The sequence below is a fragment of the Trichechus manatus genome, unplaced genomic scaffold (genome assembly GCF_000243295.1).
Source record: "Trichechus manatus latirostris isolate Lorelei unplaced genomic scaffold, TriManLat1.0 scaffold00066, whole genome shotgun sequence".
Taxonomy (NCBI): Eukaryota; Metazoa; Chordata; class Mammalia; order Sirenia; family Trichechidae; genus Trichechus; species Trichechus manatus.
In genome coordinates, this window is record NW_004444002.1 from 13,619,066 (window position 1) to 13,637,817 (window position 18,752).

An 18,752-nucleotide genomic window follows, 5' to 3' on the forward strand; every position below is an offset into this window, starting at 1 on the left:
GCTGCTAACCAAAAAAAGTTTGGCAGTTCAAATCCACCAGCCACTCCTTGGGAACCCTATGGGGCAGCTCCACTTTGTCCCATAGGGTCACTATGAGTTGGAATCGACTTGACTACAATGGGTTTGGTTTTATTATGATACATGCTACAATATGGATGGACTTGAAGACATTATCCTGAGTGAAATAAGTCCATCACAAAAGGAGAAATATTGTATGACCTCACTTATATAAAAAGACAAGAAGAGGCAAATGTATAGAGACCAAAGTTTATTAGTGGTTACCATGAATGGGAGGGAGGGGAAAAGGGGGTTATTGCTTACAGAGTACTGAGTTTCGATTTACAGTGATGGAAAAATAGCACTGATTAAGGGTAGGGTTGCATAGCCCATTAACGAAATTGCTGTCAATAAGTTGTACACCTATAAAAAGATGAACTGGCAAATGTTGTTATATAGATATATTGACAACAATGACCAAAAAAAGAGTAGCTGCTGAGGCAGCTTATAGACAACTAAACACCTCATGGGATTTGGTTTCTTGGCTTGGAGATTTAGGGTCATGGTTTCATGGGACATCCCAGTTAATTGACCTAATAATGTGTTTAGTGCTTCTGTTCTACCTCTTTGCATGGTGCCAGGTGTCTCAAAAGCATGCAAAAACCATCCAAGGTAGAACAATTGGTCTCTATTCGCCTGAGGCAACAGATGAAGAAGGGGAGTAGGGAAGACAAGGAAGAAATGGAATGTGTGGTTAATTGCCTCCATGAACAACTGCCTCCTTTGCCATGAGACCAGAAGAACTGGATGGTGCCCCGCTGCCATTTCTCAATATTTTGATCAAAGATTCTAAAGAAGAATCCTGATCAAAAGGGGAGAAATTCAACACAGAATTTCAAATTCTCATGGACTCCAGACTTTCTGGAACTGTGGAGGCTAGATGAACCCTGAAACTATTACCCTGAGGGTATCTTTAAACCTTAACCTTAAACCTAAAATATCCCTTGAAGTCCATTTAAAATCAAACAATAGTTTAGCTTAATTAGTAAAGAACGTCTGCCTTGAGCATGCTGATCTTTTAAGATATATTTATATGGAATCAACTGGACAACAGCAATTTGAAAGATTAGATAGGAAACTTAGAGGGCAGTGTTATGTTAATGGGGGAGAAACAACATAGAAAAAGAGAGTGAGAATGATTGCACAACTTGAATGTAATCAATGTCACTGAATTGTACATGTAGAAATTGCTGAATTGGTGTATGTTCTGCTGTGTTCTCAACAACAACAACAAATAAAATAAATTGTAAAAAAAAAAAAGAAGGAAGTATGTTCTGGAAAAAGGGTATATTATGTTTAATATCTGGTTAGATGTGACAAAGCAAACCACTTGACTCTTTGGAATTAAGGAAAGTAAACAACATTGTATAGTTGAAGGATGAATATTTGGCACTTGGTATGATTTAATAAAATATACATGGTGCTCTCTGCTACAAGGGAATAGCGTAGAAAGTGGGAATTTGTCTACTGTGTTGTTTTTATTTTTATTGTTGTCATTATTATTTTTTTAAATAAGCATGTGATTCCCATCTCTGCTTTTGCAACAAAGCAGAGACAGAAGAGAGTCACAGGGACTATTGTCAGAATTAACCGGGAGTGATAAGATCATAAGAAAATATTTTATCTCCAAGTTAGAACTTTTTGGACATGCTCTCTCTTTAGAGAAAATAAAAAGATAAAGGTAAACTAATGAAATAATGACCAAAGAAGAATGCTTCGTTTGATGTACAACTCTTAAGTCAGTCTTCCAGGCAATTTAGAAAGTTGTGTGCTACTCAAGCCTGAAGGAAGGCCTGGTCTCGATTCAGCATCCTAATCAGTGCTCTTGCATATACATCAATAAATCGTGCATATTTTTAAAATAAGGTAATAAGTGCTCCATTGATATTTTGGTAACTAATTTTCATGGAATTCTGAGATAAATGAGTGAAGAAAAGCAGTCTGCTGTATGTTCTCAGTTCATCAAGACCGGGGAAACCAAGTGTTTGAATCTGGCACGTATGTCTAAATCACAGGCATGGGACAAAGGAAGAAATGAGCCTCTCTAGAGGGTGAGCTTGCCAAATGGGACAAATGTTGTTAAGTGCTCTTGCAATGAAACAGGCTGGCAAAGAGAAAATCACAGCAAATAAGTATCCCTGGGTGGTCCAAATGATAAATGCACTTGGCTGCTAACCAAAAAAGTTGGAGATACAAATCTACCCAGAGGCACCTCGCAAGAAAGGCCTGCTGTTCTACTTCCAAAAAATTAGCCACTGAAAACCCTATGGAGCACAGATCTACTGTGACACACATGGGGTCACCATCAGTCAGAATCAACTCCACGGCATCTGGTTCTTATGCCGTTGTTGTTGTTGTGTGCCTTCGAGTAGATTCCAATTGATAGCAACCCTGTAAGGACAAAGCAGAACTCCCCCATAGGGTTTCCAAGGCTGTAATTTTTATGGGAGCAGATCGCCAGGTCTTTCTCCCACGGAGACGCTGGTGAGTTCAAACCACCAACCTTTTGGTTAGCAGCCAAGCACTTAACCATTGTGCAACCAGGGCTCCTTCTGGTTTTTATAGACACCAAAATAACCATCACTACCATGTATTGGGTACTTACTATGTGGCCAGGTACTGTGCTCAAAAAGGTGTACAAATCTGCCAAAATAACATCAAGCGGTAAAATTAATTTCTCTTCATTCTCTACTGCTATGATTCTCACAGTATGGTCTCTGGACCTGAAGCATCAACATCACCTGGGAACCTGTTAGAAGTGCAAATTCCTAGGCCCCACCCCAGATCTAGTGAATCAATAACTCAGTGGTGGGGCTCAGCAATGGGTGTGTTGACAAGCCCTCCACGGGATTCTGAGCAGGACCAAGTTGGAGAACCACTGCTCTAATGAATTGTCATCTCCAGCCATCCTGCTGGCCCAAAGCAACATCAAGCAAACAGAAAGCAACTCTGCTAACAATACTGGTCATGTGCTGAAGCCCAAAGCACTACAGTGCCATTGCCAAGACTTGGGTATATTATCATGAAGCAATCATGAAAGGACTCTGAGAATAGGGAGGAGACCATGTCCGCAAAAAAACAAACGTTAAACCTGGCCCGCAGACATTAAAGCTGGGCCCACAGGGTTGTTCCATACAAAGAAAGGCAGAGAGCTTAATGAAAACCATGCTCTCAAGGCAAGGAGGAATTGAACACACTCTCCCTTTACTTCTTAGTCTCAAATGACAGTTTGATTTTTCAAAGGCATCCATATGTGTTGATGAAAAAAAACGGAGTGGAAGGACCAACCCTCAAATACAAATCAAAGCTTAGACTGCCATGTAAATAGAAAAATTACTCAACAGACTTCGGGATATAAAGAAGTTGAATTCAAGAACACTGAGGCCAGTGGGGAAATACACCTGGTCCTGATAGGCTATAATATCAGGAAGTAGGAAAATCCAGAATCATTTACGTTGGGAAGCAGTAGAGTGTAAGGGAAAGTGACTGGGGCTTCAGAGCCAGACAAATCTGCATTTCAATTCTAGTTCCACCACTAGTAGCTATGAGATGATACACAAGACTCCACCCCTTCACAGGATTGGTGTGAGAATTAAATAAGATAATGTATTGAAAATGTCCAGTGAGTCATAAGTACCATTGTGAAACAAGAAAACAACCAAAAACCTGTTCTAACTTTGAAAACGTATAATACCACCACCTATAGTTTCCACAGTATTGCTACACACCCAACCACACTCAAAAATGCATAACGCACAAAATGAAACTTCATACACAATAAGAAAGATAGCTCTTAGCTTCAAGTATTCCCCAATACAAACACAGGGCAAGTATATAGACAGAGGGTGTTATGGATTGAACTGTGTCCCCCCAAAATAACGCGTTGTAAATCCTCACCCTTATACCTGTGGGTGTATTCCCATTTGGGAACAGAGATTTCATTTTTGTGTTAATAAGACCATGGCAGTGTAGGATCTGTCTTAAGCCCATCACTTTTTGAGATATAAAAGAGAAGATCAGGCACAGAAGAAAGCAAGCACAGATGGAGGGAGATAGATGCCTCGCCACACGAAGTTCACCAAGGAACCAAGGAACAGAAGCTGAAGAGATGAGGACCATCCCCCAGGGCCAAAAGAGAAAGACTTCCCCTAAAGCCAGTGCCTTGAATTCAGACTTCTAGTCTCCCAAACCATGAGAAAATAAACATCTGTTCCTTAAAGTCACCCACTTGTGGTATTTCTAGGTATAGCAGCACTAGGAAATTAAGACAGGTGGGGTGTCCCAAATGCATTAGAAAGGTTATTTTTTAACCTTGTCCTTTAAGTTAAGCTCTTTCCTACTCACATCCTCGTTACCTTAATTTAAACAAGGTAAATTTGTGGAGAAAAGACAGAAGATGGAGAACAACTATACTAAGAATAAGCACAGGAAGAGAACCAAAATGAGGGCCAAGTAGAGACACATCCACTACAACAGGGCGTGCAAGAGAAGTGAGAGGAGAGAGATGGTGCTGAGAAGGAACAACAAGTGCACAAACAAATGATTTGGGAAAGTAAATACTGGACCAGCCCACAGCTGAACTTATACAATTTCATATATCTCCATCAACAAATTTTCTAGAAAGTTCATTTACAATGAAGTTAGTTATGGTGGTGCTCCTTTTTAGTCATTTTGTTAAACTCTGCAACTTGTGAAGCCAAGTGCCTAGTTCACCTGGCTATCTAGATGTTTATTTAGAGGGGAGGGAAGGAAGTATCAAGGTGATCAATTTACTAGGTAGAAAGTGCCAACCAGGAAGGAGAAAAGAAGGGAGAATAGTGAGAAGGAGCTAGAGACAACCACCACCCCCTCTCCGCCCTAGGCCAGTTCAGGGTTGGTGGATTATAGCTTCTCAGTCTCCTAGCTTTAGTTTACCCTGGTGATCCAAATGTCTACACCCTGGTAAAAGAAATCCATTGTTGTTACTGCTGGTCACACAACATCCCTCTACTCTGAGGAATTAGACAAAGGAAAGGAAGTCCTCACATTAGCATGGAGAATCAATGGTGGCATCTGGCAATGCTGTTCAGTCAAAAAATGATTACTGAGCTATACACAAAAGGGTAGTGAAAGACTGATCTCAACGTTAAGGGCCTTGTGGCAGTCTGTTATGGATTGAACTATGTACCTAAAAAATATGTGTTGCAAATCCTCACCTCTATGCTTGTGGTTATAATGCCATTTGGGAATGGGCTGTCTTTGCTATATTAATGAGGCAGGATTAGTGTAGGGTGTATCTTGAGTCAATCTCTTTGGAGATATAAAAAAGATTAAACAAGTGAGCAGAAGCAGAGATGGGGGAAGAGAGATGTCAAGCCACATGAAGATCATCCAGGAGCAAAAGCTAAAGAGACAAGTACCTTCCTCCAAAGCCGACAGAGACAGAAAGCTGTCCCCTAGAGCCAGCACTCTGAATTGGGACTTCTAGCCTCCTAAACTGTAAGAACAGAAATGGCTGTTTTTTAAAGCAACCCATTTGTGGTATTTCTGTTACAGCAGCACTAGATAACTAAAAGACAGTCACATCCATATTTCCATTAGGATCTGACAGTACTTTTATTCTATAAGTTCTTGTTTTTCAGAGTCCTAAAACTCATCCCTATGTTTTCTCTTCCATCTCTACCACTGGTAATGAAACTTCTGATGACAAAGTGTGCTGTTGGAGCCCATCCCCTTCATTAGGGAGGGCATTATTTTGCTGCCTATCACCAGGGCAAACGAATCTATCATGTGAACAGGGATGAAAGAATATACACAGGATAAAAGCAAGAGCAGACGGTGAGCATTACATTTATAATCTTAATCTCTGTTTCTGGCCCATCTTCTTTCAACTACATTCTGTTTGTAAGTCAACCAAACTGAGAGTCTTACTCATTATCACCTCTCACCCAGAAGCACAAGCTCAAGTTCATTATCTTAGGGAAAAAAGTACTCCATTGCCCTACCCTGGGCCTTGGTTAGCAAAGGATCACTCAAATATGGCTAGTCTGAAAAGAATGCCTCAAAATCAATTAAGGATTCACTTGCTTCCAATATGAAAAGAAAAATAATTTTGAATTTGAATTACCTGAATGTATCTAACATCTGATCGACGTGGGATTTGTGATTTACCATCCTTCCTAATCAATAGAAAGGGAGAAAAAAAATCACAAATGAGTTTGCAGTGGGGGTTCAACCAGCATCAGTGCATTTGCTTAGTGGTGAAGCACTGATAAGTGAAGCACCGATATGGAGGGAAGGGAGGCTGAGGATTCTCCTATCTGAAAAGTTTCATATCCAAAAGCTATTCATTGGATGAAGAAAAAAAATCCTATGAGAATGATGAGTCTCTGTGCTATATATCCTTATATTTTGTTAGACTGGTGACCTGAGAGGCAGGTGGAGTAGTTAAAAGAGGCCTAGGCTGGGAGTCAGGAGACCTGAGTTCTAGCCCAAGCTTCTGATCCAGTCATTGCCTGCTCAGAGTCTCAAGTTCCTCTTCTGAAAGAAGTAGACCAGATGTTTTCTGAAGCCTCTTAACATCTTAACATCAGAGTTATCTGAATGAATAGGGTGAACATGCATCCTGACTAGCCTGCTATAAACCCAGTTTATACCTTGAAGATCTGCTAACCTGGTCATTATTTTTAGGACTTCCTTCACTCTCAAAAGTGTGCCTGTCTGGACAATCATTTATATGGTCACTCAATATATGAGTCATTAAAAAATGTAAGCCTTGTACTTTGGGTACCCAGCTCTAGCTAATTACATATCTTTAGCTAACATACTTAAAATTATGGAACTTCCTCCTGTAATGAAAGAAGGACGAGAAAGAAGGAGAATAGATAAAACAGAGAGAGAGAGAAAGGGAGGGAGGGAGGAAGGAGTAAAATCAGTGAGATAAAAAGAAACAAGTTGAGTATGAGGAGCACAAAGTTGAGAGTCAGCTATATGGCTAAAGAAATATAAAGACTTTCCTTATACCATGGACTGCCAAAAGAACAAATCAATCTTAGAAGAAATATAGGCAGAATGCTCCTTAGAAGTACAGATGGTGAGACTTTGGCTCACTTACTTTGGACACGTCATCAGGAAAGACCAATCACTAGAAAAGGACATCACGGTTGGTAATGTAGAAGGTCAGGGAAAAAAAGAGACACCCTCAGCGAAATGGACTGACACAGTGGCTGCAACAATGGACTCAAATATACCAACGATCATGAAGATGGCACAGGTCTACGCAACGTTTAGTTCTGTTATACGTAAGACTGTCGTGAGTCGAAGCCGACTCGATGGCAGCTAAAAACAACTGAAATTAGTGTTGTGTTTGTTTTTCAGAATATTTACATAGGAGACTTTCCTATATAATCCAGCTGCCATAGGACCATTTTAAATTCCCACTGCATATCTAGAGACAGATGTTATATATACAGGTATTTATCTTCTGCTCAGCTGGCACTGAGGCTGATGGTCAAAAGTGCCTCACTCCCTTTTTATCATCAAACAGCATTTACAAGCAGTGTAGGGCAAGTCACGTAAGTGAAGTTGAGGGAAAAAAAGGTCTAATTCTGAAAACGATTCATTTTTAAATGACAAAACCAACAAAACTGCTCTTGTAGAACAAAATTTTCCCTCAGGTATCCACAAACAATCCTCATCAGACAAATCGCTGAATTGAGGGTGCTAGTTTAAACATGTCTTGAGAATTTCAGGTTTAAATAACTTCTTTAATTTTGAGGCAACTTAAAATGAATCCTTAGATAAGTATCTAGACCTGCTTAAAATGTATAAATCTTATATAAAAGTTTTAGTTAAAAATCAAATAAGGGAAAGAGATTTTGTTGGAAATAGTGATGAAAGATCCTAATCCACCTTTTATGAGATACAAAAAGGCTACAGCCAACTACCATGGAGACCCAAAGCATTATATAAACTAATGAAATAGTCTAAAATTTCACCAGACATTCATAGTATATGGCTAAAACCTTATTGAAACTTTATTGAAATCTAATCTATGTATTTTAATTTTTAATAGATTTTTTCCAGCCAGAAACAGATATACAGATGATATAACCTTGAGTGCCCAAAATGAAGACAACTTAAAGCACTTACTGATGAAGGTAAAAGACTAGAAATCGAAGTTGTCAAGAATTTCATCCTCCTTGGATCAACAATCAATGCCAATGGAAGCAGCAGTCAAGAAATCAAAAGACATATTGTATTGGGCCAATCTGCTACAAAGACCTCTTTAAAGTGTTAAAAAGCAAGGATGTCACTTTGAAGAACTAAGGTGCACCTGATCCAAGCTGTGGTATTTTCCATCACCTCGTACGCATGCGAAAGCTGCACAATGAATAAGGAAGACCGAAAAAGAATTACTGCCTTTGAATTATGGTGTTGACGAAGAATATTGAATATACCATGGGCTGCCAGAAGAACGAACAAATCTGTCTTGGAAGAAGTCAGCCAGAATATTCCTTAGAAGCAAAGATGGCAAGACTTCATCTCATTTACTTTTAACATATCCATCAGGGGGAATGGATCACTGGAGAAGAACACCATGCTTGGTGAAAAAGAGGGAGACCTTCAATGAGACAGATTGACCCAGTGGCTAAAAAAGTGGGCTCAAACATAGCAATGATTGTGAGGATGGCGCAGGACCAGGCAGTGTTTGTCCTTATGAGTTGGAGGCTACTCAATGGCACCTAACAACAACAACAATGGACGTTATCATATAAAAATATTTACATACTCCTGGTGAAGAGGTATGTGACAGACAGGCCTGCTCTCAAAACTGCTTAGCAATAGGTTCTTTTTTTTTTTTATAATTCCAAAGCATCTGAGAAAAAACCACGATGTTAATATTTAAACTCAAATGTATTTAGATCTCACTGTAGTTGACTCATGCATATAGATATGTCTGAAAAGCAGTGGCCATGATTTTCATAAGCACTATGGAAAATTGGGAGGGGAAGTAGGCATGAGAGGGGCATCGGGCCAGGAGATAAACAGAGACCTCAGTCCAGACTTCCCTGGTTTGACTTCAAATTGATCTTGATGCCTAGGACCTGACTCAGGTTTTGGTAGACCATTTCTCTAGTAACTGGACTCTTGCACACTTGGCATGGGCCTGCCTGGTGTTTAAGTCTCCTCCCCTTCCCATCCAACCCCACCAGATAACCGAATCTTCTACCCCTGAATATTTGAGTCTCAGTTTCCTTAAAATGATCCCTCTTTGGGGGACCAAAGAGAACATAGCTCACAGTGGCTACTAAATGCAATAAACACAAGGTGTCCTGGCTCCCAGTGAGCTCCTCTCTGGTTCAGCACGCTCATGTTGTTTCCAGGAATGACACACCAGACAATCCAGAAAACAAGCCTGCCTACTGCCCAGACTTTCTAGGTCTCTCGATGCTGCTGAATTGTTTCACTGGGTAGATGTTTACCTACCTTTCTAGCTTCCAACACCATTGTCAGAGTCACCTGCTTAAGACATATCTCCAGCTAACGGCTAAGCTATTATCTGCCCCACTCCAGGGCTCAGTGAAGGAAGAGCCTCCTAAGAAGGGCTCCATGCTGAACATTTTCCCTGAGAAACTTCTTCAGAGAATTCACTTGTCAACTTAAAGGGCAGGGGAAGGAGACCCTGAAAGAGTTTTTGACTTTATAAAACTTGTCCAATGGGCTCAGATCTACTTAAGCCTAAGGTGTTCCCATTCTTGCCAAGTCAGTGCCTGTTCTTCCTAGCCCCTAATACCAGCTCTGTAAAGAGAGCTTTCGGCTCATTAGGAGCTCCTGATAGCTGATTAGCAATGCCTGTGCTAAGGCAAAGAATGTTCAAGAAACAAGAACCGTCGTGGCTCCTTAACTAAAATGAATATCCACACCTTACTTATAAAGTTGATCACCATTCCAATAACACTGACGGTAGCAAAGATCAATAGACATGATTACCCTGTCCTACGTACTCTGAGGACTAACCTCTAGGGAAAGCATTATTGGTGGAAACACTATATGCAGCATTAAGTATTAATGACACTCTCAGGTTTTCTGAAAGGATAGGTAAAATCAGGAAATGAAAACACGGTCATTCTCTGGCTAGCGTAAGAAAACCAGCCTGCCCGGGAACGTCAATATCATGTCAATAATTCTGATGCAGAGTGAAACAAGTGTGGTGTACAACCACCCATTAAATGGAAGAACACGAGGTGACATTCCTGATTAGCTTGCTTAATTAGTCAGGGTTTGGAGCTAGTGGTGCAAGGAGCACCCATCAGCAGGCAGCCCACTGGATAGTTAAAATTCCGGAGGACATGCCAGTGTTTCTTCTTTCCACTCTGCCCACCAGAATATCCTGAGAAAACAACTGGCGACTTAATGTCGACCCAGATCTGGGCACTTGGTGGAAATGGTGGATGAACAGCATTGAGATGCTGCTCCACAGTGCCCAAGTTTCTTCAGCATGGATGTCCTGCACCACTAAAAAGCAACTCCTGAACAGCAGGAAGGGATTCCATCGTACTAACGTCAGAAACGTATAGAAGCCTAATACGCCCTTGTGTCAAGAAATGCCAAAGAAACATCTGCAGAATGGCATCTTGCAGACTGTTAGAGCAAATAGCGAGGCTTGGATCACGGAGAACAGACAGCTGTGCTTTTAGGGGACATTTTCAGATGTAGAGGTCACTGGAGAAATATGTCAGTTGGCATGGTGAGTTACCCCGTGCTAAGAGAAACCAGATCAAATTTTTGGCTGGTTACCCAGGACACTCCGGGATACCTCCTCTATAATATAATTTTCAACCCACATCCTCCTTCAGCAAAGGGAGTATTTGTTTACTCAGTTTTCCCTTTTCTCTGAAGCACACATACTCGTGGGGCTCCTTGTCAGAAATCGTTCCCCACCCTGGAATGAAATCTGCTGATGTGGTTTCCTAAAACTGAGGCTTGTCTGCTCACTAGGAGGGACGAACAGTTTTAATTAAGGACAGCACGTAAGCCTTGTTTGGGATGCTGCGTTCTGTCAAACCCAAGCAGGCTGGGGCAAAGGCAGACAGCAAAGCCGTCTTTGAAGTGGATTCTTAGTTTCATCAGAGTCCCAGGATCCCAGGAGATCAGTGTTGGGAGGGACTTAGAGAGGTCACCTAGGGCAACACTCCTGTTTCACAGACTATTTCTAGGAATGAGGAAAATGAGGCTCCCACAGAAGGGAAGTGATTTTCCCCAGCCTTGGCACTAGATTCCAGCTCTCCAAACACTGAGCACCTTCCCCTTCATCTCACAGAAAATAAGTTATGGCAGCAGGTTTTCAATAACACATCTTCTGCCTCCAAACTTTGACAATCTGATAGAGCAACGAATGTACCAAGTAATTACATGGTTACAAGAAACCATTATAAGTCATGGAAAACAGAATAAGGGTAAGCCCCAGTCCCTGTCCATAAGGTGCTTTGCTTGAATAGAAAAGACATAAAAACATGAAATGAGCAGGGACCAAGCCACCTTCATACTTTGCAACCCTGTAAGCCCAAGAAGGAGCTCTGGTGGCACAATGGTTAAGCACTTGGCTGCTAACCAAAAGGTTGGCGGTTCGAACCCTACCAGTGGCTTCATGGGAGAAAGACCTGGCGATCTGCTCCAATAAAGATTACAGCCTAGCAAACCGTATGGGCAGTTCTACTCTGTCACCTGGAGTTGCTGTGAGTTAAAAATCAACTCCATCGTACCTAACAGCAACAACATAAGCCAATAAATAAAGCGCAAACCACACAAAACAGTTTATAAGAAAGTACTAACGAGGCAATAGAAGGGTACTGGTGATTCGGTGGTAGAATTCTCCCCTACCATGCAGGGGACCTGGGTTCGATTCCCAGTCAATGCACCTCATGTGCAGCCACCACCTGTCTGTCAGTGGAGGCTTGCATCTTGCAATGATGCTGAACAGGTTTCAGTGGAGCTTCTAGACTAAGACGGACTAGGAAGAAAGGCCTGGCAATCTTCTTCTAAAACTCAGACAATGAAAACTCTATGGATCACAAAGTTCCATTCTGCAGCAGACAATGGGGACAGTGCATGACCAGGCAGATTTGTGTTCTGTTTTGCATGAGGTAACCATGAGTCTGGGGTCGCCATGAGTTGGGGGCTGACTTGAGGACAGCTAACAACAACAAATGAGGCAACATAAATGATAAGTACGAGAGAAACTAGAAAATAGGAAGAACTGTGTGGATTGTGACCATCAGAGAAAGTACAGGTGGTGCAGCTTGAAGGAAGTCTGAACGAATGGGGTCAGGCATTCCAGGATGAGGGAACTGGCATGAGCAAATATTCAGAGGTGGGCATGAGGTATGCACTGGAAGGGGACATTTAGGAAAGACTTGATATACAGTGCTTGCTGGGAGTAAAGGAAGGCTGGAGACGTAATGGCAGGAGCCAGTTTCTGGCAGACCTGAAAATTCAGGCAGAAGATTTTTATACACTACCAAGTAAGCATTAGGGAGACGTTTTATGTTCTTCAGCAGGAAATAACTCCCTCCTGAAAGCTTGTATGTACCAGTACTATGCTAAGCACCTGACATGGACTATCTTGTTTAATCTTCACAACCAGCCTATAAGGTAGTACTAACATTACTCTATTTACAAATGAGAAAAACGAGGATCATTAAGCCACTTAACCAGGATTGCATAGCAAGTAAAAGAGATCAGGATTGGAACCCAGATATGTCTGATTCCACTGCACGTAAATCCTATGCTCTTAAATCCCATGCTCTATGTGATGAAGGTGATTTTCAAAAAACACAGCTGGGATCATTATAAAACAGAGAGGGTTCGGAGGCGGGGAGACTGGCTAAGAGCAACCTCAAAAATCCAGACAATAGGAAGGAAGGTCCCAAGAGAAGGTGGGGAAAATAGGAACAAAGGAGGGATAAATCTTAGAGCCAACAGTCAGGTACTGGATGTACATGAGAAAGTCAAGATGGTTTGGAGAGGAGTGATGGCACTAGCAAAGGGGGAGGGGTGAGAAGAGTAATCAGTTTGCAGGGAGATGGTGGTACAAAGACAAATGGTAAATTAAAGTTCAGACATGTTGAGTCTGAGGGAATAATGGGAAACGTCTAAAGCTGAAGGTAGGAGCCTAAACATACACCTTTTCTCATTTCTGGGTCCCCAGTGAAATTTGTGACCCAATTCCCCAGAAAACATAAACGTGTATATACGTGGAATTTTTACATCACATTTCAGAGGGTCAGTGAGTCTCCAAAGCCACCCACAGAAATTAGATCGGGAGTCATATACACAGTAGATGTCACATGAACTTCCCTTGGCTTCCAGAATCCTTCCCTTCCTAGTTCCTCTCCTCCCTTTTGGTCACTCTTTTTCCATCTCTTCTGTTGGCTCCTATCCATTTTCCTGTCCATTAATATTGAGAGTTAACCAAGAATCTAGACTATTTGGGGCACTCGTTTTTTTCTCCCCACAGTCACAGTTGATTGATTTTTATGGAGTTTTTATGAGGATTAAATGAAATAATATATATAATTTGAACAGCACAATCCCAGGCTGGTAAAAAGCTCTTAGTAAATGGTAGCCATTTGATGACCTGAAAGGTACTGATTGAACGTTATAAGAAATTCACTGTCAGGAAAAGAGAAGAAAAAAGTTGGTTGAATGAGACAAAGAGCAAGCTGTCGATGTGATTTGGAGAAGCTTCAGAAAAGAGCAATATTTGAGAAGCTTGGGAAGAAGAGCATATCCCAGAGGAAGAGAGGAAATCGTTAGTGGCGTAATGTGCCTCAAAGAAAAGGAGAAGAATGTTGAATTTGATTTGAATTCAAAGATGTCTCAAGCCAAAACCAGGAAGAAGAGTCTTCTTTCCTCCAGACAAAATAATCATTCCCAAGATGCACCAAACCCCAAACCAAACCCACTGCCGTCGAGTTGATTCCAACTCATAGAGACCCTATAGGACAGAGCAGAACTGCCCCCATCGGATTTCCAAGGAGCTGCTGATGAATTCGAACTGTCAACCTTTTGGTTAGCAGCCGAGCCTTAATCACTATGCCACCAGAGCGTCTGTACTTAGTATAAAACCAAACCAAACCCATTGCTGTTGAGTCGATGCCAACTCACAGTGACACTATAGGACAGAGTAGAACTGCCCCATATGGTTTCCAACAACAGCTGGTGGATTCGAACTGCCAACTTTTTGTTTGCATCCGAGCTCTTAACCACTGTGCAACCAGGGCTCCCTCAAGATACACAGTGAGGATTAACTTCATCTCCAATCAGGAGCCTCGCCTGACACGAGAATACCCATTTGCTGTGGTGATACTGGCAGTTGCTATGGTGTATAATTTTGACCCTGTCATCACCAGAAAATTTGGAAGAGTAAGCCTTCCAAAAAATATTCCAACAAGCTCAGAATATAGCTTTCAAGCTGCTTTTCAAATACCGTTCCCCCTGCTATGCTTCTCTCCGAAGCCAATTCTCCCCTAATCAGACCCCATGTTTTCAGAACAACTACGGAAGAAAGAACTTGATGTGAACACAGCTCTGTCAGCTTTCAAATGAGACAACATCCTCTTATCAGTTCCCAGCCTGGTCTCTCCCAATGGGACTTTATATGCTTCTCAACATACAAATAAGGGCCTTGCTCTCAAAGTTGCAAATAGATGAATCAAGTCTTTTGAAAAGTTAGTAAGATTTCTCCACTTTTCAAGGGCACAGCTTTCTTGGTTTCCTAAGTTTGGTGGGCCACATACCAAGAGAGAGATATCTCTATGAGCAAATTCTGCAGCTTCCTATTTATCTTTTTTCCTCTCAAAAACAAATCCTGGTGGAGGAGGAGTTATTGCTGGATGGGCAGAGTTTCTGTCTGAAGTGATGAAAAAGTTTTGGAAACAGATAGTGGTAATGGTTGCACAATACTGGGAATGCAATGAATGTCCCTGAATTGCACACTGCAAAATGGTTAAAATGGCAAATTTTATGTTGTATATATTTTACCACAATAAATATATATTTTTAATCTCACTACTTATAGGGATCCATTAAGTGAAACTAGAGCTGTACTAGTTGACTTTTAAGAATACAGAGTTAAGTTCGAACAGATCTGCTCCCGAGTCACTTATTATAAGTCGGCAGGACTCCTAGGGAAGGATATGCTTTTTCCCCCCCAGCAACAGGGTATTATCACTGGAAAATATGATCACAGAGGAAGGAGGAGGTGCAGAGTATCTGAAGCACTTCTGTAAATAAACAACTCAGTGAGTATAATGCATAATTCCTAAAACTTGCATGAGCAAATTTGCATTTCAGATTTCTCAAAAATTGTAATGCAAGTTAGCTGGCTTTTCATTCCTGCCTTCCTCCCCCTGTGATCATCACCAATTTCAGCCCTGGTTCACTAAATATTTTTCCCATTGGAAATTATAAAATGATATCCTAGCTCATTGTTTCATTTTATATTGAGCTTCATTGGGTTTTCAGACATTTACACTGTCAGCTCTCCTTCCCTTACTGTAAAATCTTTTTTATTGACAATTCAATCATGTCAACTTTGGAACAGGAGAGGCACTGATTTGATCAGCTATCATTGGATTTACAATATATAAATGACAGCACCATATCTGGCCCTCGTCTAAAGCAGCTGCCTTTTATCGATTTATATTCCACTAGCAAGGAAGAAAAATCGCAGCCCGATGTAGTGGTGTGGTCCAAGATCAATACCAATTTTTTTCTTAATGACACAAAGGCCAAGATAAGGACAGCATAAGTCAAAGCCAGACAGATCAGATCTGCCCAATATCCCTTTCAATTACTGAAGAACATGTACAAGGATGTCTAACATTAAAGCAAAGGAGAATATTATTCCAAGTGGTTTAAAATTATGACATCCAACAAGACTGTGTAGCATCCTCCCCAAGATATGAAATTGAAAAGTGCTGAGAACAGAGGGCCTCCCCCCACATCTTGGTCAAAAGCAGCTGGGCATCACTAGAGTTAGTCTAACTACCCGAACTCAGAGCTCTGATTCAGCCACATAATCTCACCAATAAGGGTTTAAACGAGGACTCCAGCACCAAGCACCCTGGATTCCTTAGATATTGGTATTGAACAACAGGTAATGAAGAGTGAAACAGACTGAATGCCCCCGAGAATACAATACATGTTACAGAAAGCTGAAAAGCAAATTACCCAAACAGCTTAACAAACTCAATAGAGTGGTCAGGCCACATCAACTCTGGGCAAGTTGTAAAGTTATAGCTATCTCCACTACGGCAATAAAAGGCTGCCAAATTCCCCTGAGCATTTGGGAAATAGTCCCTATTTCAGCAAAAATGGAGGTGGGCCCAGGTCAAAGCAGTTCTTTCTAAAACTGGTGTACCATGACCCCAACATCATGGCACATTATGAGAAAATCAGTTGAGACGAATGCTGGACTCCCTTAGTGCTTTTCACTATTGATGGAATTGTTCAACTTGCTACTACAACTGAAGGGGTCAGAGGCTCCTCCTCATTAAACTATGCCCCTGTTCTACTTGCATATCTTTCTGGATAGCCCCCTCCCTTCCACTGTGCCCTCTCCAATGTAACACAAACATGGTTAGCCACTTCAAATGACAGCAGTTTTTTTGCCATAGAATACAAGCTCAGAACAGATTAGGTAAATTATATATAACACTAGAGGTGTTCAAGAGAGGCATGATGAAATCTTGGCAGGGAGTATGTGAAATATGTCGTGAAGGGAATTCAAATATCTAATCGGTAGCATAAAAGCTGATATTTGAGTTCCCTCCAGTTTTGAGCTTCTATGTTTCCAAGTAATAACAGCTCAAATGCCCTATTACTGGTAAGAAGCAGAGTAGAAACCAAACAGGCTTGGGTTCCAGACTGGACTATGCCACTTACTAGAAGTGTGACCTTGGGCAAGTTACTTAGCCTCTCTAAATGTCAGTGTCTGGCACTGTGACAAGTGTGCTATATACAATATCTCATTTCATCCTCACAACAACCCTATGAGGTTGTATCTCCATTTTACAGATAAACAAACTAAGGTGCAGTGAGTTTACGTAAACTTGCTCAAGGTCATACACAGTTTTAGAGTTGGGATTCAAACTGTGGTCTTTATGTTTCCAAAGGCTACTCTCACCACTACCCCCATGCTGCTTCCAGTCCAATCTAAGCCTAAGAAATAGCTGTATAATCCCATACAATGTGAGCAGCGAATGATAACTTAGATGCTCAGTCAGAAAATGCACAGATATGAAACACGGAAACCTCACTTCTTCAAGTCGTGTTTGTTACAAATGTCACCATGACAATATATTTAACTGAAGAGAAATAAGTGTCCCAACCCTAAGGACACGAATGGAAGTTGTAACAAAAATACAAAGGACAGCATAAGACATATATCTTATACAGTCAATTTTGACTTGATTTTCCAGTAGTGTGGCTAATGCATTTTTTTTTTTAATTAGTACAATATTTACTGATCATGTCATCAGATGAGGCAGTTCAACTGTGGGCAAAGAGGCAAGCAGCTCAACCCGATGTGAAGCAATCAGACACGGAATGGCTTGTTTTCAATAAAACACTTGAGACTTTGAGTGGCAGTAAAACTGGGTTCACAAGATGGGTTCTGGAGGTTTGGTAAAACCGAAACTAGTAGTTAGCACTATTAGGGGGTCAAGAAGTCAAAGAGAGAAAATAATATACAGGCATCAGAAGTCAGAGCAGGCAGTGGGGTCATGTCTTCAGGTGGGATGAAAGGGGGAAATCTATTAAAATAAAAATCATTAATAAGGGCACCTAGTTTGAACCTGATACTCTCACATACTTTGTCTCACAGACAGAACATACCAGCTGTCCTCAGCTGGCAGCAAAGAGGGTGATGACGTCTGGTTGGCAAAGGCTCTTGAAGGTACTGGGCAGGCTGCAAAGTGCTTAGCAAAAAGACAGGATTCCTCACCTACCTTGAGATCAGAAGAACCAGATGGTGCCTGGCTAGCAATACCGACGGTTCTGACTAGAGTCACAACAGATGGTCCCGGATAAAATGGGAGAAAAATGTAGAACAAAACTCAAATTCCTAAAAAAAGGCCAGACTTACTGGATTGGTAGAGACTAGAGGAACCCCCAAGACTATCAACCAGGGGTACCCTTTAAACTTGGGACTCAAACCACTTCCAGTAGTCACGTATCAAACAAAAGACAGAATGGCTCATAAAATAAATTATGTCACCTGTATGTACTGTGCTCCTCTAAACAATCATCTAAATGAGATCTAACAGTCAACATTCACCCTAGACCAAAGATGGGAACGTAAGTGGGGGAGGAAGGCAAAGGAAATTAGATTAATGGGGACAGAACAACCACAACAGAAATGATGAGAACGCTGACACATTATGAAAAGTGTAACCAATGTCACTGAATAGTATATACAGAAATTGTTAAATGAAAACACAATTTGCTATGTAAATTTTCTCCCAAATCACAATTTTTTTTCTTTTGTTTTTATATTTTATTGTACTTCAGGTGAAGGCTTACAGAACAAATAGTTTCTCATGAAACAGTAGTGCACATGTTGTTTTATGACATTGGTTAACAACCCCACAACATTTTAACCCTCTAAATTCTCAACCTTTTTTTTTTTGGTGAAAATACACGTAGCCAAA

General features: G+C 41.1%; 1 protein-coding gene across 3 annotated transcripts in view; it reads right to left on the reverse strand.

The window, feature by feature from the left end:
- The window catches only part of GPC3 (glypican 3), a 511,040-nt gene that overhangs the window by 291,300 nt on the left and 200,988 nt on the right, over window positions 1-18,752 (reverse strand). The window lies entirely within an intron of this gene.